Source organism: Panthera pardus, unplaced genomic scaffold (genome assembly GCF_024362965.1).
Source record: "Panthera pardus isolate Hobbes unplaced genomic scaffold, ASM2436296v1 HiC_scaffold_21, whole genome shotgun sequence".
Lineage (NCBI taxonomy): Eukaryota > Metazoa > Chordata > Mammalia > Carnivora > Felidae > Panthera > Panthera pardus.
In genome coordinates, this window is record NW_026526777.1 from 61,741,750 (window position 1) to 61,768,155 (window position 26,406).

Here is a 26,406-nt window from a genome sequence, read left to right on the forward strand (position 1 = left end):
TGAGATTAAAATTTGCAACCCAAACTGTTTTCTGCTACAATAATTCAGTTAAAGTTGCTTCTAATTGGTATGATTTTCCTGCATGTTACAGTGATGGCAGTCAGTTTCTCAACCCAGAATTAATTGCTTTTTCACATGAAAAAGCTACCATTTTCATGAATAAATTATGACTAAAAAGCACATTTATAAAATCTAGTTACATGTAAACCTGTTCTAGTTCATCTTGTGTGTAGATTTATTTTTTCAAGAGCAATAACTAATTTTAAGAAGGTAGAGATTTTATGTTTCTATGATTTTACAGAAGTAGAGAAAGATTTCTTCCAGTTTATGGATGTTATTCTCATTTGTTTTTAAATAAAGCAATTCTCTCATCTATGTTAAGGAATATAATAAACAAACAAACAAACAACTATGCTCATTAGATTTGTTAGGATTACTTGGGTTACAAGTGATAGAATTCTGACTTAAATTGTCACAAACAAGGAAACGTGTTGTAAGCATTGTGGGATGTTTTATGTAACTCAAAGATCAAAATGTGAGTGGGTCTCAGGCAGAACATTGTCTCTGCCTTTCATCTTGGCCCCTTTCATGTCTGCTTCACTTTTCTCCACCGTTCAGAAGCTTCTCCTCGTTCTCCAATGGATAGAGCAGGCAACATGGTGCCCCTACCTTCTGAGTTTTATAGCTTGTAGTCCAGAAACCCAAGGAGAAATCGCTTCTCCCTCTCATTCCCATACCTGAAATTGGGGCCAAAACTATGCTTTGTTGGGTGGTTGAGTTTGGAAGGGGTGCTGGCAGAAAAAAACAATAGTGTTCACTATAGCTTTATTCAATAGGAAAAACCTACTGAAAACATAGGGATAGAGTAGTATGGTAGGAAAAAGAAATGCAAGAGAACCAGTCTAGGGGAAAGAGAGAGAGACCTACTGAGTAATGATACAGCACCAAAGAAAGACAAAAAGGCAAAAAGAGAAGAACCATGGGGCAGGCAAGCAACTCAACAGAAGTAGTTTTCACAGCCATAAGAGAGAAAGAAGCTTCTTGGCTAATTTACATGTAATATGTGGTCATGGCAGTATTTGCCCATGAGTTAAAAAAACACACACACACAAAAACAAAACAAAACAAAACAAAACAAAAAACCCAAGAATATTACATATCTATGACAGAATAACTTACGTTTTCAGATTATTTTGTTGTTGTTGTTCCTCTGAGGGGCCATTTGTTTAACTTTCAAAAGGAGGCTAATGGCTACTTGTTACTGCAGTCAGAGTTCAAGTAGGAGAGTTGCCAGTGTCTCCTGAAATATTGGGAAAGGTTTCATGAAAAAGATAAGACTGAGCTGAGCCTACAGGGCAGCCAGGATAAAGCAATGGAAAGAGAAGGAGGATGCAGAACATGTGAATCCTAAATCAATTGCTCATCCTAGCTTCAAGAGGAGAATGAGCAAGACTCTTGCTTACAATGGTGACCTGTACAAGAATCCTTCTGCCACCTCATCTAGCTCTGTCCACCTCTCTGAAGGCTACAGTGATTCTCAAACCCATGTCCACTGTGTCATCATTTACTTCACGGGTAGCCTGTTTGATATTCTCTCTGTAATAGACTCCTGGTGGCACCTATCTTAGTCCGCTCAACAGACAAATTAACTTGGGAGCAAGTTGAATATGTCACCCTTTATTTCAATTTTTGATTGACCTGACGACCTCATAAACTCTCTGTAAGTTAAATAACAATTCAAATTTATCCACAGTAAGGTCCAAAACAATTATTCCAGCCTTGAAAATTCCCACTCTCCTCACAACACCTCATGCTCTACAAATGCCCAGCTATGGCTCATTGCTTCACATTTTCTCATACCATTCCTTCTGCCAGCTGTGTCTTTCCTTTTTCTACCTTCTCTGGGGGAAATTCTATTATACTTTTAAGATAATTTTGACATTAATTTTCTTACTGAAATCTTCCCTAATCCTTTCCCCTGCCTCCCTCATCCCAGCTGAATACAATCATAGCTCCTTTGGAACTCATAGATAACTTTATTATAACTTTATTTTTTTATTTATGCCCACCTTACTTTAAATGACTTATGTATAAGTTGATTCTTTACCTATTTATCATTTCTTTTATTTTTTAATATTTTAAAATTGTTTAATGTTTATTTATTTTTGAGAGAGAGACAGAGAGATAGAACAGGGGAGGAGCAGAGAGAGAAAGAGAGAGAAAATCTCAAGCAGGCTCAGCACTGCAGAGTCCAGTGTGGGGCTTGAACTCATGAACTGTGAGATCATGACCTAAGCCGGAATCAAGAGTCAGACACTCAACTGACTAAGATGCCCAGGCACCTCCCTAAGTTTTTGTTTTGTTTTTGTTTTTAAGTAGGCTTCATGCCCAGGACAGAGCCCAATGCAGGGCTTGAACTCATGACCTTAAGATCAAGACCTGAGCTAAGATCAAGAGTCAGAGATGCTTAACCGACTCAGCCACCCAAGTGCCCCTCATTCCTTTTAGATTATAAATATTTTGATGGTGAGCCCCCATTATGTATTTGGGGACAGAGACCATAAGGAATTGGTGGTGGAGATCCTCTGTTTTTCACTTTACATATTTCTGTGCTATCTGTAGGCTTGTTTGTCTTTTAACCATGCACCTTGTTTATATATTACCTTTATAATTTTTTTCATTAAAAATTTGGACTGAGCATGCTCAAATAATAAGATTAAAATCTTATACTATAAACTATTCAAACATCTATCATCACACATTTTGGGGTCAAATGTCCCCAGTTATGTGCTGTAATATACTGTATGTAAACATTCTGTGCAACGACTAGTGGTCTTCAGCAACTAGACCGGTCTATCTAGAAATTATTTTTTTCTCTGCCTTTTAAATTCAGTGCTAATGGACTAAACTGTTTACATTCTTTTTAAATTAGTCACACCTCATTATCACCCTGGTAGACAGAATCAATAGTCTTATCATCAGCCCTCACTCAGGAGACAGGAGAAATCCTGATGAATGAGAAATCTTTCTTGCTAACTTTCTCCTTGATGCAGATACCTGATTCTGAATGAGCTCTTTTCCTATTTTAGTTTCTGGAATTAGCTTGAAATTCCTCAGCCTCCAGGGTTTAGCAAAGACAGACCAGTCATTCTCTTAAAATAACTTCTCAGTGAATATTTAGGAAACAAATGATCTAAAGACAGCCACTGCCTTGAGCGAGAGAAAAAGGAAGAGAATGCAGAATATACCCTGTATTTACTAATCCTCCGACATTAGGAGAAAGGACCAATAAGAGATGTCAGGAGGCTCCTGACTGAGCTTGCCATTTTAACACAGTCTCATTAATGGAAAGGGCCTCAAAGTACTGTCACAGAGTACAAGAGCTCAACAATAGCTTTGGAATTACGCTAGTGTTTCAGTTCTTTGATCAAACCTTAGCTTCTCTTTACAACCATGTATGTCTCTTCATTGTTCATAAATTCATCCAACACCTTCCGAACCCATTTAAGTTTTGTGGCTCCTTGGGTAATACATCCTGTTACCTGAAGTCATAGGTATTATTTAATTTTTTAACTAATATTGGACTTTCCCAAGTTTAAAAGATGCACCCTCATCTTAAAATTCCAGACTTCAGTGACTAAGACCTTGTCTATCATACTCATGGTACATAAATTATAAATTCTGATCCTGTGTTATCCCCTTCCCCTAATAAGGAGGCCCACCCTTTCGCAAAGTTCTGCATAGAGTACCTCCCTTGGTATTGCCAGCCCTAAATGATAAAGAAATCCTGGTCTATTGCTGGCCATTCAGCACCACAGACCCATTTCCAGGAGCCTGTGAAATAAACTTTATCCCTTCCTCCAAAACCTTCACACTTGGCAGAACAGAAATTTATGCTTACTACCTTATCCATCCTCCATCCAAGATTAAGAACAATCTTATATAATGGACAGACAGCATCTTAGCCATCTACATAAAGTGACTGAGATCAAGAGATCAACCCAGTGGCAGAAAGAAAGCTCTCATCATGGTGTTTTGTGATTCAGAAAATGGCACATTTGCTGAAGGCCTAGAACAGCCCCACTATTCTGTAAACCCCCTACAAAGTTGCAAATTTCATGCATGGGAACTGTTAAAACAAATGATGCTTCTATCAATGACTTTGTCCTTCATCTTTCTCCTCAGACTCATCCCTCAGGAGAAATTCACTCAGCACTGTTTCCTAGGTACCTCTGTTCTCCAGGATCATTATGTTAAAATCTTTTATTATAGTTTAAGAACATTCACACCTACTGCCTAAAGGGGTGAGTATCACCTGTGATATATTCCTGAGCTCTTAGATAAAAAAAATTATGTCAAAATTATCAGAGTCATTGAAGTCTTCACTTGATTACAGAAAATCTGAATGTCTTCAAAAAGGTTTCAATGAATACAAATTCATAAGAATTCATGAGCATAAAAGAGACAGGAATGGCTATGAAGGGAAGATGGAATTTAAATCAGGAGACATCAGATTCATTTTAGCTTTTACATTAAAATATAAATTATTTAACCTGTAATTCAGTTTCAACACAGTTATCTACAAACTATAAAATGCAGTGAAGTCCACCCTTCCACATATTCAATAAGCATCCAGTATTTGTGAACAAAAATGTCATTAATATGACATAATGAAGTTGAACATTCATGCTTAAATAACAAGAAAGACAACAAAAACCTGACTTTATTTCATCCCCTCCTTTCTTGCTCTCAGCCTCATTAAGGAGTTCTCATATCATCAAGCTTACATAGTATTTTTAGCCAGGGGATGGGGGGGCAGGTAACAGTTAGAAATCAACCAAATAAAAGTAAAGACAGAAATATGGATGCCATGTTTCATCATTCCATTAAAGATATTACCACACATTCATTATTTGTTCTGTAAGAATCTATAGAGATTCTCAGAGAAAGACATGAAAATTCTTCTTTCAAGGTCTCTTGTCATTACACAATTTCCATAATGACACTTGGCATGATGTGGAATGATGTTGGGAACAGTGGGATCAAACACAGGAGGCAAGAAGTGAGGCAAGACTGTACAATTAATTTGAACACGTAAAGCTCCAGAGTTAGCCGAGTGTCTGGAGACAATGGAAGGAGGATGCTATGTAGTCCAGTCCAAATGTGAAATGAGGCTAGGTTAAAGATTCAGCTGGAAGGCATAGTAGTTCACTCATCTTGGGGAAGCCTCCCATTTTAAACGTTTGTATCTTTATCCATTAAATGGAGATAATTCTACTAATAATTCTATTAATTCTATTAGAAATTTTTATTAATAATTTAATAGAAATATTATTTCTATTAATAATATTATTTCTATTAATATTATTAATAAATTAATAATTTCTAATAATAATTTCTATTCTAATAGAATTAATTCTATTAATTCTATTAATTCTAATAGAAATAATTCTATTAATTCTATTAATTCTAATAGAAATAATTCTATTAATTCTATTAATTCTAATAGAAATAATTCTATTAATTCTATTAATTCTAATAGAAATAATTCTATTTCTCATGTTCAATGAGGAGCAAGTGACATATATGTATAAGATACATAGTTATAAAAACTATCAAGTATTATTATGAATACTATCCTTAAGTCACTGAGCACATGTACCAGGGTCTTCTTAAGTGCAGAAGTCGAACTGAATTCTGATTTCAGAAGACCAAGCATTCAGTGGTAAAGTAAGAAGTAGTAAAAATAACAAGAAGCTTGACCTTTGATCCATCTTATACTCATTGTTTTTTGTCCTTTCTGTACCCTTAGCCTGGTAAGAGCTATAAATATGCGATGAAGTTCTCAGAGTCCAAGCACTGTCAGGGAGACTTCAGATACAGATACTAATCAAGAGGGTCAAGACCAGAAAGGATAGCACACTGAGTGAGGAAATGTAAGAGATACATGTTCTTGCAGCATTGATCATGGTGGGAAAACATGACAAACTTTCTAAGTTGGAGAGACAAGGCATCTGTGTTCACCGTGGAATGTACTATTTCCCAACCTTGAACAGCCAGGCAGCTCTTTGCCCATATGCCTTCTTGGGAATCTAGAATCTGAAACTTCTTGCCAGGGCTCAGAAGCCAAAGGTGTGAGGTCCTTTCTAAGGATAATGAAAGGATGCTTTCCCAGTGGTTTCATTGATGTACAGACAGGTTCACCTGAGTTAGACGCTTCTGTTATAAAAATGCAAACAATAATGCCAAATGAAGTCATGCCCTACACAGCCTTCTTTCTCAGTGAGGGTTCTGTAAGAGAATTAAGCCCTTCAGAATATAAATAATTATTTTCTCAATTCTCTCAAGTTGGTAGAGGACTAGCAGCATTCCAAATGCATAGGAGAGAGGTTAATTTATCACATACAATGGCTCCCTCAGGCAATTAGGGCTTAATATTCTCAGAAAATCCAGGTTGAGAGTGCTGCTCTGGACAAAACCTGTCAGCACATGGAGTGCTATTTTTGGAGCCAGAAGCAATAGCTGTGCTCTGCTTCCCCTGAGAGGAAACAAGGGATTTGGATTAAGTGTAGGCGTAAGGGCTGAAGACCCGTATTTTCAATGATGTGATACCAAAATATATTACTTAAGTAACTTACTTTATGACAAATTCTTTTGTAAAATGGGGGCTCAGAGATGTCTCTGGGACAATTTTTGTGTAGTTTTGCCAGAAGTGATCAAAAAGATGACCTTCAGTCACCCCCACAACATATAGGTTTCCCCCGTTATGAAAAAGTAACGCTCCCATGAAACCTCTCATAAGCCATAATGGCTTAAGGTGAAGAAGCCATTACCACAAATTTATTTGGAAAGTTTTCTGGACATTCCCAGACCCCCAAAATAAGTCTCCTAGGCTTTTCTGATACCTTAGGTCACATTTTGCCAACAGCTACACAAAATAAGTGGAGATAAAGCACAGATGGTCACGGACAGAATTCAAAGCTCTGGTGGCATGATGCTGAAACACTGAATGTAGTTCCTGGGGAAGGCACTAGCCAGCACCACGCTCACTGACTGGGGTAAGCACTGCCTCTATTAAGGGCTTGCTGCAGAAAGGATGCTTAATATTCCAGTTTGGGCCTTTTTTCGTAGAAATGAAAACCATCTTTGGATGTATTTTGGCCAGTAAAAACAGGTACTAAAATATCTCTTTCATAAAAGCAAAGTGGCATAAAGAGAACTTTCTAAACGCAGGGACACCTGTACATGATTAGTGCTAGCAGAGGTTCATCCGGGCTGCTTAGTCTAAGAATTAATACCCTGCCTGTGAGTCTCATTCAAAACATTTTTTAAGGGATTATAACCTGAATGCAAGGCAAAAGCACTTTAGGAGGACAAAAGCATAATCACGGCCATCATGATTGCCATGATCATCTACTCCAGATGCACACGCTAAAAATAAATATATGTGTAGTGATTTGGCCATTGGCCTTAGGTTTCATGCTTTTTAAGGTTTTAAATTGGTTTTTGCTCCTGCTGAGCTTGACCTTTTCCTCTGTGTGACATTCCTTGGTTTACTTATTTCATACATTGATTTTTAAATTTCAATTTTCTAGAATTCTTTTGAGATCGATGAGTAAATCGTAGAAAGGAAAAAGGAAAAACATTTCCCCCTTTAACTGTCCCTTTGCTAAGTGCTGCCAATTCAAGGCACTACAAAGTTAAAATGGACTTTATTTTTCAGAAGCATTTGAACAGGCATATTGATCTTCCGAACCCACTGAACAGTTAGCTCTAAAGAAGAGAAAACTCAATGTAAATTTTCTGGTTCATCTTTTACATGTGCAAGGCTGGGAATGGGGAGCAGGCAAAACAGCCCCCTTGCTGATCCACCTATGAAAGAGAGCTCTCCATACAGGCTTAGTGCAACTGCTCATTCATTCTCTTGTACTCTAGAGAGGGAAATTAGGATGCATTGTGGATTTGTTTACACAAAATCCCTAGGCAAAGTAGGTCTAAGCCTAGACAACTGGATGGATAACTTCTAGCCCAATAACTTTCTTTTATATCCCCCGTGATTTTGTTTTCTCCATACCAAGGGCATCAGACCTCTTGGTTGCCTTCTTCCCGACAAAAGTTCTCAAAGATTTCATGATAAACTGAAAAGACAAAACAAACAAAGGAATGTGCCTTACTTACTGCGAGACAACCCGTATCTATTATCTTAAACTTTGGACTTCAGAAGGTCACATAGACTCAGCAACTGTGGCTGGCTTGCAGCTGTTCCACAGCACCAGCCAGAAATCCTGATCTGAAAACCTAAGTGTATTTGGCTACTGTCAGAGGCACACGTACCACGCCCAAAATAGTTCAAATACTGCAATGTTACAATAATTATTATTTATATGTGCATGTGTCTAACAAAATTATGGAATGTAATCATTTGCAATACTGGTTTGAAGGACTTGTCCTTATATCAACAATACTTCCCCTCCAGATTCCGTAAGCTGTGTGACGTTTACAACTATTATGTCTCCTGGATCTAACTTGACCTGCCATATGTGCACTTGCATGCAAAAAGAAGCCACATTATGATGGTGTTACATGGGGAAAACTGTCTAACCCTATAATCTGTAAAGTGCTTCCTTGCATGTTATGTGCATGTGGAGCACCACGTAATACTAAAAACTAAGTCATATTTGTAAGGAAATGTAGTAAGATTGATTGGATGTGTATATACAATTTGTAATGATATTATTCCATTTTTCATTCACATCTACCAACTTATCCCAGTTCCTAAATGCATTCTGTTTCTTCCAGTGAATGTGGCTGAAGTGTAGCCAGAAAATACTGAGAAAATAGATATAAATGCTAAAAGCATAAATTCACCTAAAAGGCTGGGAAAGATCTCAGTGTCCCTTATGCATGTTTAAACCCTTGCCAGGATGTGTCTTTCATTACAAAGTGCGTTTCTCCTTTAAGCCAACATCCCTTATTACAAAGCACAGTATCATATGCTGTGTAATACATACATCACCAAGGCAACAACAGAGCTATATGTCAAGCAGGGAAAACAGAAATTAACTTCGGACAATTACCTAGCATTACAAAGAAGGAAAGTAAAATATGACATAGTGTAACTAGGTAACACAGGTTGTGTGAATGGAAAAAAGAGTCCAGGTGAAGGGAATCACAGAGGAGATGCTATTAAAGAGATAGCTGGGGCAAACGTAATTTCAGCTACACAGAACAACTTACTCCACATGTTATATATATAGGAATTTGTATGCATCTTTTTGGAGGGTGGGTGAGTGTTAATGGGATGTTCATGTTTTGTCTTTTTTTTTTTAAATTTTTTTTTCAACGTTTTTTATTTATTTTTGGGACAGAGAGAGACAGAGCATGAACGGGGGAGGGGCAGAGAGAGAGGGAGACACAGAATCGGAAACAGGCTCCAGGCTCCGAGCCATCAGCCCAGAGCCTGACGCGGGGCTCGAACTCACGGACCGCGAGATCGTGACCTGGCTGAAGTCGGACGCTTAACCGACTGCGCCACCCAGGCGCCCCGGGATGTTCATGTTTTTAAAGCACAGGAGTGAAATAATAGAAAAAATATATATTGATCTCTGCCCTGGGTTCCTGACACAGAGCTCCTAAATCCCTTGGCATTTCTCAGGTGAAAGCGTCTTTTGTTCCAATGAGATGACTCTTGATGGGGTCCTGCGTGGGGGCCAGTCACCAGAAAGACCAAGCCATGATTAAAAGCTTTGAATTTTCAGTCCCATCCCCCATTCTCTGGGCGGGAGGGCCTGGAAATGGAGTTAATGATCCACCATGCCTAGGTGACGAAACCCTCATAAAACCCCCAGAAGTAAGGGGTTCAGAGAGCTTCTAGGTTAGTGAACAGATCTACCTGCCAAGAAGATAGCACAGCTCAACTCCAAGGGGACAGGGTTTTCTGCTCTTAGGACCCTTCCAAACCTATGTATCTGTTCACATGGTTATTCATCTGTATCCTTTCCCATAGCATATTTTTTATTATATAATAAACCAGTAAATGTATTTATCTGAGCTCTGTAAGCTTTCCTAGCAAATAATTAAATCCAAGGAGGGGAAGGATCAAGGGTCAAAAGTTGTGGGTAACCTTGGGACCTACTACTTGTCAACATCTAAGGTGGGGACAGCCTCATGGGACTGAGCCCTTCCTTACGCTGTGGGGTCTGCACTAACTCCAGTGAGTGTCACAGTTGAATCGAATTGTAGGACACCCAGCTGGTGTCTTAAATACTTGGTGTGGAAAAAAGCCCACATAACTGGTGTTAGAAGTGTTGTGAGTGCGGTAGCAGTGTGAGGGTAAACAAGAACCACTCGGAAGTAAATGGTTTTCCCTATAATACACAAGTCTACATTTCAGTGATGACTTTAAAATGCGCCCTGCGACATGCATACACATACACATGCATGTATATGTACATGCTTTTCTATGTATATAACATTGTCCAACCCCCCCATGCTGGAATTTCACTGAGGTCTTCGATTTCTGACAATCCCTCCCGGCCCCCACCTCAACACACACACCTTTTTGCATCTGATCCCTATTCTCTTGCTACTAATGCCACCATGAACATTACTATCCCACTCATATGCAGCTACAGATTCCTGATTACTCTCCCATCTCCAGCCACCGCTTCCCCTAATCATTTCTTTCTGGATAATCCTGCCAGATCAACGTGTCAGAAGCATAGGTCAAAGCAAGCCAGTGGGTTCGTTATATGTAGCCCTACCACTAACTACACACTTAAAAATCTCTGGCGGGCCTGGGTGGCTCAGATGGTTAAGCATCTGACTTTGGCTCAGGTCATGATCTAGTGGTTTCTGGGTTCAAGCCCCGTGTCGGACTCTGTGCCGAAAGCTCAGAGCCTGGAGCCTGCTTTGGATTCTGTGTCTCTCTCTCTGCCCCTCCCCTGCTCTCACTCTCTCTCTCTCTCTCTCTAAATAATAAACAAATATTTTTAAAAAATTTAAAAAAAACTTTAATGGCTCCACATCACATACTGACTTAAGTCTGACTTAAAATTTCTATTATGTTTCTTACCTCTAAGTGTTTGGGATTTGACATACTGTCTCTAACATGTGGTACTAATTAATTTTTTTGTAATTAATAATTTTATTATATTAATTTTATTAATTAATCAGCATAATTTGAAAATGATTACTAATAAAAATTAGTTTGTAATTAATTTGATTAATTCAGAAAATTAAACAAGGAGGCCATTAGATCTAAGTGGCTCTAATACTTTGGTGGCCTATATAAGCAAACTACAACCTTAGCCTGTAAATATCTCAATGTTAAGAAATTGAAACCTAAGGGGGCACCTGGGTGTCTCAGTCAGTTAAACGTCCGACCTCGGCTCAGGTCATGATCTCACAGCTCATGAGTTCAAGCCCCACATCAGGCTCTACGCTGACAGCTCGAGTCTGGAGCCCGCTTCAGATTCTTTGTCTCCCTCTCTCTCTACCCCTCCCTCACTCATTCTCTGTCTCTCTCTGTCTCTCAAAAATAAATAAACATTAAAAAAATTTTAAAAAAAGAAATTGAAACTAAGGCCAACCAATAACAGTCAGCCAACTACACTCTTCCAAATAAGGCAAATACTAAGGACAACCAATCATAAACAGCCAAGTATGCCTGAAGCTATAACCCATCAATTTCCTTTCTTTGATTCTATATCTTCTCTAGATAAGACTTTCCCAGCTCCCATCTCCAGAATGCTGATAACCAGTTCTGGTTTGGTAATGGCCTATTGGAATCAATTTTTGCTCAGATAAATTCTTAACATTTTTAACATTCCTCACTTTATCTTTTAACAAAATATACTCAGTCTATTTTTGTTTAGTCCTTCATTGTTTCATTGTTTGTCTAATCAAATGTCTATTGAATAAACAGGGAGGACCTTAATGGGAATTATAGCTAAGGGCGCTCCAACAAGAAACATATAAAGTACATTCAAAACCACGGCTTCATGAGCTATAATGCTTACTGGATTAATATTGAGTATCAGGAGGTTCTAGAACATCTAACTCGGCTTGATATGAAAGAAGGGGAAAGTGACATTTATTGTACACCAAATATGAGCCAAGTACCCCACACACATTTAATTACATATTCATAACAATTGTAAATTAGGTATTATTGAATATGATTAAATATAAGGTGATAACCCCCCAATAATTATCTATCAGAAAAGATGGGGCATATTTACACATGAAGTTTTACCAAGTTTCTGATAACGTGGAGATAACATGTGCTCCACAAAACATTGTCACTTGGATGCTAGCTCAGTCAGTGACACTTTCAGATACTTATAAAGGTTATGTACTGGGATTAATTTTTAAAAGAGGCAAATTCACTTAACATACATTTAATAATTATGTACAACTTCAAATATCAGATATTGTAAACAAACTCTGAATGAGTGTATTTTTAACAAATACACCAAGCAATAACTTTTTCCAAAGTATAAATATTCACCACAAGTCAGATGAGTGGGTGAGTGGGGGATAGTCTGGCTCAAAATTTGCCATATATGGTTTTGTCTTTACCCTACTGAGGAGAAAAGAGGCTCAGCAGGTTGGGACCTACCCAACAATACACAGCTGTGAATCAATCTGCATGGAAACACTAAACCACAGTGATGTTGAACCACTGACAATGATTTCCCCCTTTGTCAAGTGTAAATCCCACAGGGACCCCAAGATAATCTGAAACAGCCCCACTGAGAATGATCAATTTCTTCAAGTCTCCACCAGTCAAGAAAAGCTTGTGAACTTTACTTTTTGTAGCCAGAATAAAGAAAACAATGCCTTTGGTTTTCATTGTCTTAAAGAAAAAAATAAAAATTAAATAACATTTTAAAACTGTTACCTGCTTCCTTAACATTTTGATACCTTCATGGATATACAACTTTGGGAACTAGAATTAAGAAATATATGACCCTCGTCCAACAGAACCAGGTGGAAGTCTCAGTTCTGTCATTTGTTGAACGATTTTAGGAAAGTACAGTTCACCCTTGGATAACATGTGGGTTATAGACACTGCCCCACACCCCCACTAAACACAGATGAAAATCCACATATAACTTTTGATCCCCCCCCAAACTTAACTATTAATAGCCTACTGCAGACCAGAAGCTTACTGATAACATTGTTTATAACACATATTTTGTGAGTTATCTATATTATATCCTGATTCTTACAATAAAGTGAGCTAGTGAGAAGAAACCGTTACTAAGAAAATCATAAGGAACAGAAAAATACATTTATAGTCCTGTATTTACTGAAAAAAAATCTGCATATAGGTGGATATACACAGTTCTAACCCATGTTGTTCAAAGATCAACTGTAATTTATTTTTTTTTAAAGATCAACTGTAATTTAACGTCTCTGAGCCTTAATCTCCTTCCCCATAAAATGAGAATTCTAATTCCTTGATGAAACACATGCTTTTCAACTCAACATTTGTTCCCCCTCCCTCTTCCCCCATAAACCCTGACATGACACTATTTCCAAAAGCACCTACTCTGAAGTGAAACTACCCTATTTTCTGAGCGGCTATTGTGACTCTATTCCCTTTTAAAACTGTGCCCTATAGGGTTAATGAGGTTAAAACCAGCAGAACATTTAAAGCTTGTTTTTCAGAGAACTGTTTTTCCCTAATCAGTTATTGTTTCTTTTCAGACCCCATGAACAAATCTACTAGCTCTCTCTGCAGAAGCTTGCACTCAAGGTCAACTGATTCCAGCCTATGAACAAGCAAGTCCTGCATACCTCACCTGAGATAAAAAGCCTAAGATCCCATCCATTTTATAGACTCTCAGGCCACACCCATAGTCCCTTCCCCTTGTACAGCAGTTACCTCTGCTTCATTATAATGTTAAAGTCCCCACTATAGGGGGAGCACAAGGTTCACTAACATATCATACGATGCACATATAGGCATGTTTTCTAAGTATGCCTGCACAACCTTATGCCCATCTTTACATGCGATGACAAAGTTCCCCTTTCTAAATATTCATCCAAAACCCTAAACAAAAAGAACCTCCTCACCCCTGCTCAGGGAGTCACAACCTTATGCCCATCTTTACATGCGATGACAAAGTTCCCCTTTCTAAATATTCATCCAAAACCCTAAACAAAAAGAACCTCCTCACCCCTGCTCAGGGAGTCACGGCTTTGGAAATTATTCCCCATGATCTCCTATTTGCTGCAAATAAAGATTAGTTTGTGTGACAACCCTCCTGGTGTATTTTCCCCCTGTAACTCACCAAGGAGCGAGTGCACATTAGTTCAGTTACACTTTTATATCACACTCTGTATTACATTATAGTCATCTGTATACATCTCTTATTTGTTCTGTCCCCTTTTAATGGGGATAAATAGTTGAGGATAAATACTGGTTTAATTACATCTGTATGTGTATCCTGAACAGTACCTTCTGAGAGACTGAATACACAAAGAGAAAATAGCCAGACCACGCACGACAATGGAACGCTGCCCCACAACCTCTTCAATCAACCCAGGAAGCCAAAATCACAACATCACAGTGATCCCAGAGTTAGGACCTTGGTAATGACTATTGGCTTCCTCAATTTTTGCTCCTGCTTCTATCTCAGGATCAACCAGAGAAAGCTAAATGTGCTCCCTCAACCAATCATCTAAGATGCTCACCTACAACTTCCCACTTCAAACTCAGCAATGCCTTACTGCTCAGTTAAAAGCTATGGGTATAAAATTAACAGGATTTCTTCCAGGATACATTTACCCTCCTATTAAATAAATATCAGTTATTTTTTCAAAAATCCACTTACCTACCATTGAGGGTCCTGAATACTAATTCTCAAATGGAGAGGCGAGAACAAGGGCACTGGCAGTGAATTCAGGCCCTAGTGGGGAAAAATGATTGTTTCTCCCCACTGGATTTGTACTGTGTGGCTCAGGCTTACTTCTTTTCTTCTCGCCAGCCCTGGACACTTGTTTTGGATCAGTATCCTTGGGGAGTATGAACATTGTTCTGCCGTTAAAGGGCCATCTTTTGGGGGTGCCTGGGTGGCTCAGTCGGTTAAGCGGCCGACTTCAGCTCAGGTCACGATCTCGTGGTCTGTGAGTTCGAGCCCCGCATCAGGCTGTGTGCTGACAGCTCAGAGCCTGGAGCCTGTTTCAGATTCTGTGTCTCCCTCTCTCTCTCTGCCCCTCCCCTGCTCATGCTCTCTCTCTGTCTCTCAAAAATAAATAAATGTTAAAAAAAAAAATTAAAAAAAATAAAAAATAAAAAAATAAAGGGCCATCTTTGTATCTTCGTGGTTGGTGTTAGTATCGACAGACATGGAGGTGATAAATATGTCCTGTCTAGGAAATCTGTGCTCTTAGAAAGTAGAGTCATATGAAACCAAATGTTATGTGACATACACTTAGACTGCTCTAAAATTCTCATTATATGTGCAATTTTTAAGTTTTTACTGCAGAAAAAATTAAATAGGCACAAATAAACAGAATACATTGGACTCTTGTGTACTCATCACTCAGCTGTAGCAATCATCAATTTATTACACCAACTTATGTTTTAAAAGGAATATAAACTCCTCTACAAATAGTATTATTTAAGAAAATGTATATTGATTTTTCAGTTAGGGTGACTTTCTCACATAAGAAGTAATTGGGCTCCTGCGTCACAGTTTGGCTGCTGGCCTCCTACCACTGCGGATACTTTGGCATCAGATGTGATCTTATTTAATAAGCAAAAGAGAACAGTTCATATACTAATAAAGTAAAATTTATACTCTACTTTTATATACATTCATAGATAACATAATTTTTATTAACTCCTTTGTACAGATGATGGAAATAAGGGTCTGGAAAGCCAAGGGACAGACCCAAGGATAGACTCAAGGTTACACACTGGTAAAAAGTGGACCTTCTCGTGAGGCACACTTGTAGAACAGGACAATACGGAATAATATTTCCAAAAATATACACTGCCAAAAAGAAAAATGAACGTCATTTTTTTCTTCAAATAAAATATAAATGTTTTTGTAATACAGTCCCCTCTCGGGGAAATTTGGGGGAAAAGATTTATACCACCCTGAAAATTTTTCACTTGGTTGCATACAATGACAGCAATCCTTTGCATTTCAACCAAGACCTTGAAATGTTCTCACTTTAAGTTCTGCTTGTCTTCTGACATTCCCTGGAATTGCTGCTAGGATTAATATAATTTTGAAACTACACAATCCACGTCATTCAATCTCTATGACAGTTGTTAAAACAAATGTGTAATGATTCTCTCAAAATGCCTCACTAAAGTAGCTGGTATTTATTGTGAATCTACCATGTTGAAAGGTTAAATGCTTATTGTGGTCTGTGGTTTGTGACAGGAAAGGAGGTGAAGAATGACTTTCCCAGAGAAGGGGTTTTTCAACTTATGCTTTTAGCCCTGAGTACAAATCAGAGACAATGAGTGGAGGGACATAGCCAAACCATGGGCGACAAGGCTTTGGATGAACTGGACCAGAACAGAAAGTTTGTCGGGCATTATCTGTAGGATTAAATTGAAGAGTGTTACACAGAAGCTTGAGTGGAAACCTGACAAGGGTGACAGAGAGAAAACCGTAGGAAAAAGAAAAGCTGCAATATAATTCAAATCTGGATAATCTAAGGTCTTGATGGAGAAGCCAACAAAGACAGAAAGGACCTTGGGCAAGAAAACAGGTAATGGCTATGGGAATGATAGCCAGCACTGTAGAGAATCAAAACAGCACAAGGTTGAATCCAAGCCAAGGCTGGGCTAATATGACCATTTGTAAGAGTGATAAAGATTCTCTACTGCAAAGGCTTTCACAATTTTTCAGCAACCCGTCCAGTAAGATAAACATTTTCCATTGTGACTCAGTACAAACATGCATATTCCTACATACATAGATTTAACTGAAACAAAAGGTTCACAAACCAACACTTACCTTACCCTACTCTCTGGTATTTTCCATTCTATTCCATCATATTAAAATAAAAATACTGGTTACTACTTTCTCAGTTGCTTCCACAACCTACTAATGGAACGCAATTCAACAGGCAGTTTGTAAAATGCTACTCCACTGAGTGCATTCCATGAAGAAGTAAGTATAAGCATGCAGTTTCCATCCTTAAGATCCAATCACAAAAGTTAAACAAATAAAAAAAAACTACCTGCCCTCCTCTGCCACTATCTTATCTCATTTCATTTAAAGCTAAACCTCTTGCCTTCTAGAAAGAGCTAACACAGTCTTTAAACTTTCTGATCACAGGACCCCTTCATATTTTTAAAAATTATTAAGAATCCTAAAGAGTTTGTGATCTATTAATATTTACCATTTTTGAAATTAAAACTGAATAACCTAAAGTATGTATGTGTGTGTGTATATATATATATATACATATATATATACATATATATGTATATATATATACTTGTTTCATCAAAATTATAATAAATCCATTACAAGTTAACATGTTTGTCAAAAACACAACTATATTTCCCAAGACATATTTAGCAAAGGGAATGGGATTATTTTACACTTCTGCAAATCTTTTCTAAAATTTTTTTTTTTTTTAACGTTTATTTATTTTTGAGACAGAGAGAGACAAAGGATGAACGGGGGAGGGGCAGAGAGACAGGGAGACACAGAATCGGAAGCAGGCTCCAGGCTCTGAGCCATCAGCCCAGAGCCTGACGCGGGGCTCAAACTCACCGACCGCGAGATCGTGACCTGAGCTGAAGTCGGACACTTAACCGACTGAGCCACCCAGGCGCCCCTGCAAATCTTTTCAAATTTGGCTGAGGAGAAGATAGCTGGATTTTCATATCTATGCTGCAATCTGTTACAATACATATATATACTTTTCCAGATATTAGTGTTTTTATTTTTTTAATTTTTTATTAAGCTTTTAATTTTAATCCCAGTTGGCTGACATACAGTGTTATATTGATTTCAGGTATACAATATAGTGGTTCAACAATTCCATACATCACCCAGTGCCCATCACAAGTGTGCTCCTTAAACTCCATCACCTATTTCACCCATCCCCCCCATCCTCCTCCCCACTAGTGACCATCAATATATTTTTTGGTTGCATAAAATCTGGCCTCACACAGAAAATACTTTGAAAATGAACAGGTATTTTAATAGCCTTTTTATACAATTGAGGATACTCTGACACTGCACCAAACACTATAGGTAGTAGTTTCTTAATGGTTAGTTGAGCTATAGAATCTGAAGCCTTATCAGTGAACTTTTCATTCTCTATTACATTAAAATCCATTGGTCTATGTTGTACTTTGAATGGATCTTTTACCCAGGAAAATAGTGCCAGTGGTTGTTTGGAAAATATTGGTTCACTGAGTTAGGAAGATCTCTCAAATACGGACACATTTCATGATACAATATCAAAAATGGCACTTGTTAATATCACCTCTGATCCACTGAGAAGCCTTAACTATGGGAAGCTGCCAGATTCACCATGCATGACAATTACACATTTTCCAGAATCCTTTCATGTGAAAGCCTGAACTTTGTCTATGGGCAACTAACATTGTCAGTTGTTTTCCTTGAATTGAATTGAATTGAATTGAATTGAATTGAATTGAATTGAATTTCTGCATTTTGTTCATTAAAAATGGATGAACAAGTCTTCCAAATACTCGTGTCTGAAACAACAGAGTTTGTCCTTTGGCCATTCTTTCCAGTAACAATGCTGTTCCACTCAAAGGACACTAGGTCAGCTTGCCCCTCAAAGAGTGGCACAGTGCTGTTCCCAGAGACAACATCGTACTCAGGTAGGCAGTCATCACCCCTTCAAAGCCATCTTCCACATTGTGGGTAGAGTGATGTGAGTGAATTCAATTATTTTGCTTTTACTGAAAATGTTTTGGTGTTTCTCCCTTGTCTTTAGGCTTAAGCTCAAAGTGCTTGGCACTGTATAAGGTCCTCCCCATACTGAAATTCTCATCTCTTTTCCTTCCCACATTACCGTTTTCAGTCATTTTCCCAAGTGAGCTGTCCTCATGCCTCTGAGCCTTGGGACAGCCTGCCTACCTGGGAAAATTCTGCTTATCCTGCAAGATTTTTCTCGAGGGTCCATAGCTGCAAAACACCTTCTCTCATGCACATTGCTCTCTATATACCTCTATTATAGTCCTTATCACTGGATATTGCATTTGTCATCTATTTGTCTCTCCATTAGACTATGAATTTCTTATGGATCAAAATTGTATCTTGTACAGAAATCTTTTCACCTAGGATACATTATATGTCAGAAATACACTTGTTGAATGAGTGAGTGAATGGGCCAGAGATCCCTTGGATTCCCTTATACTTCCTGTTCATGGGCAGAACTAGTCTCAGACCTAGAAACACATGGGCCTGTAAGCAGAAGTGAATAAGGACAGCAGGCTTAGCACAAAGGGGCTATTCCAGACACCACAGCAGCAGGTGATGGAGTCTGGTGCCCACAGAGAGGATCTGGAGTACAGGTGTACCAGTTCAGCACATTTTAAACAGATTTAGTAAGCCTGCTTCCTACCACTTTGAATTTGGAGGAAAGACTGACTAGAGGCCAAGCTTCTATACACACTGAGATCCCAGGAGAAGGCTGTGATCCCAGGAGAATGTGTCTCCTGACTCTAAAGGATACTCAGAGTGCAGAATACTAGTGATTTGGACAGTTCATAGATGATATCAGGAAGCAGGATTCAGAGCCAAACTGTTTGTGGAATGTTGGGTAAAAAAAAAAAAAAAAAAAAAAAAAAAAAAAAAGTTCTGAACAGATGTCTCCAATATAAGGCTTCCAGAAGTCTCGCTTTTCCAACTGCAGCAAGATCCCTAAGAGAGGACTGTGGTTTGCAGTGCTTCCAAAACAGTGGGGCTGCAGAACCATGTTTTATAGGAGAATATCAGAAACTAATGCTCAGTAGAAGACACTTGGAATGACCCTGAGGCATGCAAGGGTCTAGGTTTCGGTAATGAAAGAACAACAAAGGAAAAGGAACATAACACAACTCCCCCAGGAAGTGGCAACAAGAAAACTGTCATTTGAAAATTTGTCCAGAAATGAATCCTGGAACTGATGCGGCCATACATCAAATGTAACAAACTATGGTTTGACTTTCCAATGGAAAAATCTGGGGGAAAAACTAATCGTATGAAAGCTTCTAGAAGACCATACTACTCTAAATATCTAGTTAGAATCCACTTGTAACTTTGAGGTTTACAGAAGACAGACAAAGCGGGGGTTCTCCTGTGTTATCATTCCAACTTGTTTTCTAAAGGTAGTGAATTATCAAGCTCTGTTGCAAGATTCCTTTACTACTTTTTAAAAAATCCCTTATAGTGTTGCCTTTAGCAAAGTCTGTGCTATGCAAACACAGTTGGCACCAACAGTGACCTTGGTCAATGGATTCACACTAAAGTAATCCAACGACTTGGCACTTCTTCATCCTGCTGGCAAGAGGCACAGAGTGAAGAATGGAATCAATATGTGATCTTCAGCTAGCACTTGTACCTTCTGCTTAGTATTCTTCCTGTTCTTCACCATTCAAATGCCTAACGCTCATGTGGTGCTCAATAAACAATTGTTAAGTGACTGAACAAATGCTGAAAAGCTCCTGCTTTTGTGTGACCAGCTCGGCATGGTTGCTCTCATGAGTGCACATGAACCCCTGAGGACATGAAAAAATAAATAAATAAATAAATAAATAAATAAATAAATAAATAAATAAATAAAGGGTAGCCTCAATCAGGCTCTGAGACTCACCCATAGCCTTCCCTACTGTGATCTCCAGGCCCCGAAGTTCTGTTAACACCCATGGCTCTGAGATCTTAAATCTAATGCAGCCCAGCAGCTCCCTTCTCCTTCCCATGCCCCCATTTTTAATAAATATTTATCTATTTTTAGAGAGAGCGAGAAGGGTGGGGCAGAGAGAGGGAGAGAGAAAGAATCCCAAGCAGGCTCCATGCTCAGCACAGATCCTGATGCAGGGTTCTGTCTCACAACCATGAGATCATGACCTGAGGCAAAATCAAGAGCTGGATTCTTAATTGACTGGGCCACCCAGACACCCCTATTTCTTCATTATTTTAAGCAGCCTCTATATGTGACTGATTCTGTCTCATCAATGGCTCTCCAAACCACCTGCTCCTTTCTGTCAATGGAACAACTTCCCTGGTTCAGACAATTACAGCTGGACTAATCCGAGAGAATGCCCTTCCCTCTACCGATAATCCCCTACTCCCTGGCAAGTGTATTCTCCCTAAAAAAAAAAAAAAGAAAAAATCCACAACCCATCAAGGCTTAGGGGCCAGATGAGAGAATGTGGCTTTTGGTTTTGACACCAAACATGCTTGATAATATGTTACCCCAGAATGATGCAGATCTATCCCCCAGCTGTGGCCACAGTGGACTGGGCACCCACAGCCTTCCCCTCCACCCTCCCACCCTCCCCAGGAGAAGCAGAGAATCTTGTGCTCCTTGAGGGAAGCTTGATCCCAAGGGAATGAATAAAGGTGGAGCTGGACTTAGAATTCTCTATCATCCTTCCAAAAGTTACTGATCAAATTAATCATGCCAATTTCCCAAGCGAGGAATTAAAACAGGAGTGGGGATAATCAAGGGCTATGCTTGGAGAAATGTTTCTTTACAAGAACCAGAGATAGAGGAAAGAGGCTTTCCACCACCAAGCTTTATCAAAGCATTAGTCAACCAATGGGAAGAGAGTTTTTAAGGACAGCTGGATCTCCCTTCAGATTTTTGTCTCATTCCTACAGAAGGTTGAGGTAAGGGGCGGGGGGGCACTCAAAGAAAAACAAAATAATAAAAAGTTGTTCCATTAAAACTGTAGTGTCAGGGGGAACCAGAAGTATTGCTTTGGAACCACTTGATCCCCATGGAAGGCCCTAGAGAGTTGCTCTGGTCAGGTGGACACACGAGACACACATCAGGGGTCCCTGCAGTGCCTGGAGGCTGGACTGTTGCTGGTTATCACCTCTTTCTGTAGTGTTAGACTGGTGAGGCCTGAAGGAGCTTGGTTACATGAAGATGAGGGGCTGTGTTCAGAGACTGAAGCCTTTGTCCTCTCCCAAGATGTCAAGCAGAAAATGCTTCAATTTGAAAACAATGCATCAATGTTTTTGGCATGGTATTGCCTTCTTGCTTCATGAACCATAGCCCACACAGCTGGGATTCTGTGCCCTTGAGTTCATGGAGGATTACTTTGACCTTCCAGTGGACAATCTGAGGAAGTCTTAAGCCACCCCGAGATTTCCGCAAATTCCCTTTCTGGCTCAGCTCTGTCTAAACCCAGGGTCGTTATTCTGTGCCTGTATTGTACTGAGCTCATATTCGGCCCTCACATGGGTCTCTACAAGAATGCTACTCACTCCAATATTTTGTGAGATCATCTTACCATCCAAGGGAGTAAGACAGAGGCTACATCTCACTGCAGTGTTCGGGTTCTCCTGTGGCCAGACACTTGGAAGCACATGTACACACCCTGACCTGGTACTCCCCTTCCTCTGAGAAAAACCCATCCTCCTCTGCTCTGAGAACAGCTTCACCACACCCAGCTTTCAGTTTCTACCCAAGTGTGCTCAGCAAGGAATTTTCCCAACAAACTCATTCTCTATTTAGGAAGAGTTCTCCTGCCAGCTGTTAAAAGAATAAAACAATTTCTCTGTCTTTCCAAACTAAAGTAATTTCGACACATGGTAGGTTCTCAGAATATGATAGGTACATAAGTTGTTCTGGGTAGAGTCCTTTTCAATGTGACCTGCCATGGAAGCAGCCTGGGGCTGAGGGAGAGTTTTATATTCCCCCATCTAATGTTTAAAGGATTAGGATAGGCATATATCAAATCCCCTGTACTGCATAGATCTTATTCCCTCTTAGGAACCTAAAGTACTTTCAGACACCATCTCACTAACACCCACAGCTCCTAAGGCGAGGAAGAAATGCCCTTGTCTCCAGTTAGAGATGGAGCCCAGAGATGTACATGAGCTAGGGCTTCTAATCTTGCCCACAAGGAACACAGCACAGAACCTCAGCTGGGACCACCAGTTTGGGGAACCCAACTGTAGGGCTAGAAGACAAGGTTGCCTCACAAACAGTTGTCAAGGTTTGCTCCTTCTGCTCTCAAAAATACTAAAAATGGAGCTTTTCCCATTTGTACTTATTGAGGTAGTATAGCATGGGGTTCAAACTACAGGCTCTAGAACAAGTCTGCTGGGGTACAAACCATGGCAAACCACAGGCTCTAGAATGAGTCTGCTGGGGTAAAAACCATGGCTCTGCTACTACTCTCTAGTGTCTGATCCTGGATAAGTCAGCTGACAGTTAAGTGTCTCAATCTCAGCATCTGAAAAATAGAAATGGTAAATAATAGTATCCACCTCACAGGATTATTATGAGGATTAAGTGAATTTACACCCTCCTACTCCCAGCCCCCCATACACTCAATATAGAGCTTAGGAAAGTATCTGGTACAGAGAAACACCACAAAAGTGTTAGCTATAATTATTTCTTCTTTTCAAATTGTGCGTTCTTTATTTAGTAACTTGAGTTGATTTTTTTTTGCCTGGGTGACAGCATTGTCTAACTATAGAAACTAAACTTGCAGAATCCTGAGCATATGATTAACTCCAATATATTACCATTCTATTGTTCGCTCCCCTGCCTTCCTTCTTCCTTCCCTCCTTCCTTCCTTCCATTTTCTTTTTCATTCTTTCTTTCTTTCCCTCTTTCTTTCTTTCTTTCTTTCTTTCTTTCTTTCTTTCTTTCTTTCTTTCTTTCCTCCTTTCTGTTCCTTCCTCCCTTCCTTTGTCCCTTTCTCCCTTTCTGTCTCTTTCTGCCCCTCTTTCTCTATCTTTCCTTCTTTCCTCCTTCCCTTCCTTCTTGAAAGATTTCCTAAGTGCCTACTATCTGACAATGGTACAGTCACATAGTACACAGTCACATCTGGTACACAGATAAAGGAGTATCTAATTCTATGTGAAACTATCAAGAGAAACTTCTCTGAGAAGGAGGTATTAGAGCTGAATCTTGGTGGATAAATAGGAGTTTGCCAAGTAAAAACACTTACAATATTTGGGAGATTTTTTTTCCAGAATACATACATTTTTTGGGAGCCCACATGCAACAATTATAAAAATAACCATATTTTATATGGTCATAAATCATGTTTCAACACATTTAATGGATTGAAACTATATAGAAAACCCAATTCTATTAAGCCATAAATCAGTTACTAACACAATTAACAATGCATATTAGATGGCTGTTTAAAAAATTATAAATTTCCATGCTATTTTATCAATTAAAACAAAAATATGGGTGAATATTTAAATAGTATAGACTACAGAGTAACACTGCTGTATATCTATATTTATTGTCATCTATATATTTAAATATAAAAGCATAGTTTTAGAGGTTGTTCTCTACAAATAATTTAACATATTTCATAAATATATAAGGATGTTACTTTCAACCGAGAATAACAAAACAGCTTTTAAAAGTATATGTGAATAGATTTGAAGGGGGAAATATGAAGATACATATTATAAAAAACTTCAAAAAATGTCACAACATCAAAAAATGTGAACTATGGAATACATGTATATATGTAAGCGCATAAGAAAGACCTGCATCTCTATGAACTATTTCAAAATTATTTTGTAAAGCAATTTCTCAGGAGCTGATTATGCAAATTCTCTTTGGACATGAGAATAATAAGCAAAGAAAAGCAGCTCTTCTGAGGAGTGAGTACGGAATCTTATGTCAAGAGGTGGTAACTCTTTTAAGGTTTTTCAGCCTTAGATACAGCTCACGTTTTTCCTCCCATATGGATCTACCCTCTTGGGACCAGAAAGAAGATAAATTAAATAAATAATTTAAACAAGTTAATAATTAAACAAGTAAATAATTATACTGATGTTCCCACCCAGAAATACTAACAGAAGGATAGCTACTTCCTAGAAATATTAACAGAAGGATAGGGGCAAATATCATTTTGAAGAACTTCTCAAAATTAAACTCTTCTAACATCTTGAAAAAGAATTTTCAAAACAGAAGTGATATGAAAAGAGCTGAGTTTTTACCCTCAGTATCTACTTAAAATAATAGTCAAACTTACCAGAAGACTTACTTGCAAAATGCCATAAACGACCTTGTATATTCAAGTATACCTAGAAGTTACAGGATACTCGAAACAAATGAGCAAATAAATGAAAAAACTAAACCTGAATATCTTCAGGCAGTTTGTTTTTTGTTTTTGTTTTTTCCATTTTTTGTTTTAAAGTTTTTTTAATGTTTATTTATTTTTGAGAGACACAGAGACAAAGCTTGAGTGGGGGAGGGGCAGACAGAGAGGGAGACACAGAATCCAAAGCAGGCTCCAGGCTCTGAGCTGTCAGCACAGAGCCCATGCGGGGCTCAAACCCACGAACCGTGACATCATGACCTGAGCCAAGGTCGGACACCCAACCGACTGAGCCACCCAGGCACCCATTTTTTTTTGTTTGTTTTAAAATCCCACAATATAAGAAATCTTGAGTTAGGGTGACTTGAGATTTCATTAAACCAGGTCCTTTCCATATTTCCATTTTATACTATCAGCATGTGACCTTCATCATCAAAAGATGTCTGTAGCATCCCCAGGCATCATGTTCTCACATATCAAATTCCAAAGACAGAGGAAAAAAAGAAAAAAAAAAAAAAAAAAGAAAGTCTGTCTTTTACTTTTACTTCCTTAAATAGAAAAACGGTTTTCTTAGCAACCACAGAGAAAAAATCCCTTTAGGTTAAGTCACCCAGATTTGGGCTCTGTGTGCTTCCTTAGACCAATCACTGGCAAAGAGAATGGACTACATATAATCAACCTCCCAGAAAAGCAGTGGTTCTCAAACCTGAATGTGCACCAGAGTTACTTGGAGGGTTTACTAAAACACAGATTTCTGAGTTGGTCTAGGCTTGGGTTCCTGAGTTTGCATTTCTAACAGGCTTCCTAGTGGCGCTGGCCTGTCTGTGCATGTCTTACACTGCCAGAAACCATGTGGGAACGTGAAAGCCTACATAAATTCAGGGATATGTTAAGAGAGGGGCAGGGGTAATGACTCGAGTAATCAACCAAAGTTCGTCCTAAATCTGTCACTATTATTTTAAAATTCCTTTTCAAGAATTACTATGTTAAAAGGACATCACAGGTATAAGATGAGTATCACTTAGGCCAAGTCACTGTACCTCACCTGACTTCAGTTTCAAACTTCCCAAGAAATGTTTTAACAGATCAGTTGGGAATTTTCTGATAAATGAGAAGAAGATAATCTGTCACTTGGACCCTCTTCAAGTCTC

At 38.7% G+C, this 26,406-nt stretch overlaps 1 protein-coding gene across 8 annotated transcripts in view; it reads right to left on the reverse strand.

The window, feature by feature from the left end:
• The window catches only part of RGS7 (regulator of G protein signaling 7), a 517,170-nt gene that overhangs the window by 273,276 nt on the left and 217,488 nt on the right, over nucleotides 1-26,406 (reverse strand). The window contains exon 2 of one of the 8 annotated variants that reach the window (XM_053909374.1): nucleotides 1,180-1,300. The exons of the other annotated variants lie outside the window; for them this stretch is intronic. The gene's annotated coding sequence lies outside the window, so the exon portion shown is untranslated. The remainder of the gene's footprint in view (nucleotides 1-1,179; nucleotides 1,301-26,406) is intronic. 8 annotated transcript variants of the gene reach the window in all.